Raw genomic sequence first — 971 nt, 5'->3', positions numbered from 1 at the left:
GGGTTTCGTGGAGGGGATCCATCTCTTTTTGAATGTAGGGGGAAGCTATAAATACCTTTCTTTTGTCTAGGCTGTTGTGAAGTTATTCCTTATGAACTGAGAAAGTGGGATGGGTCCAGCGGAACAAACATTGATGGTCGGATCCCTCTAGTTGCATTCCTTTGTTGAGAGTAGCATGTCTAGTATTCCTGGTTCAATTTAGACTTTCCCTATACTATTGTTTGCGAGAAGTCACTCCTCCGGTCATCCTTAGGAAAACATAATTGCCATCTCCGATGCATACATCCATAAAAGCATGCCTTTTCCATCGGATTAGCTTGGCTACTCGGCTCTAGTAAGACTTCTAACTCGAATGCGTCCCCCCCTTCGGAGATTTCTGTTGATCTTATGCTGTCTAAGCTTTGTTTTCTTTTCTTCCTGGCTTCCCACAATAAAAATCTTTGGATTGCACACTATCTAATTACATTAAGAAGAAAGTACACCATCCAAAGCAAAAAAGAGAGAAAAATCTAAGACTTTAAAACAAAGTCAGCGTCTTTCAGAACCTACAAATCCACCTATTTTTTGGTGGAAATCTATTAAATAATCAGTTTGGCTGGGGGGATGGTCGATCCATTAAGGATTTCTCGGTGCGATTCCCTTGGTAGCAGAAAAGAAGGGGCTAAGTCATCTTGCTTATTTGGTGAATTGAGTTTAGAAGCTTGGTTGTCTGGAAGTTGAATCAGAAGCATCGAATGAAAGGTTCTTTCCAAGACCATCTGCTATTGAATCAGCTGATGTTTTTTTTGGGTAAATGTAAGTTTCATTAGGTAAAAAAAAGTAGTACAGTACAACAATGTGATCATCAGTTGGTTTCTCCCTCGTCAGGCCAAGGGATACGCCATAGTCTATATAAAGCTCGTGTACTGACTGATGTAGGTAAGCTAATGCTAAGGATTCGCTGTCTAATATCCTCAACTATCAATAATGCC

Source organism: Sesamum indicum, unplaced genomic scaffold, assembly GCF_000512975.1.
Source record: "Sesamum indicum cultivar Zhongzhi No. 13 unplaced genomic scaffold, S_indicum_v1.0 scaffold00405, whole genome shotgun sequence".
Classification (NCBI taxonomy): domain Eukaryota; kingdom Viridiplantae; phylum Streptophyta; class Magnoliopsida; order Lamiales; family Pedaliaceae; genus Sesamum; species Sesamum indicum.
Note: the sequence above shows the minus strand (reverse complement) of the source record.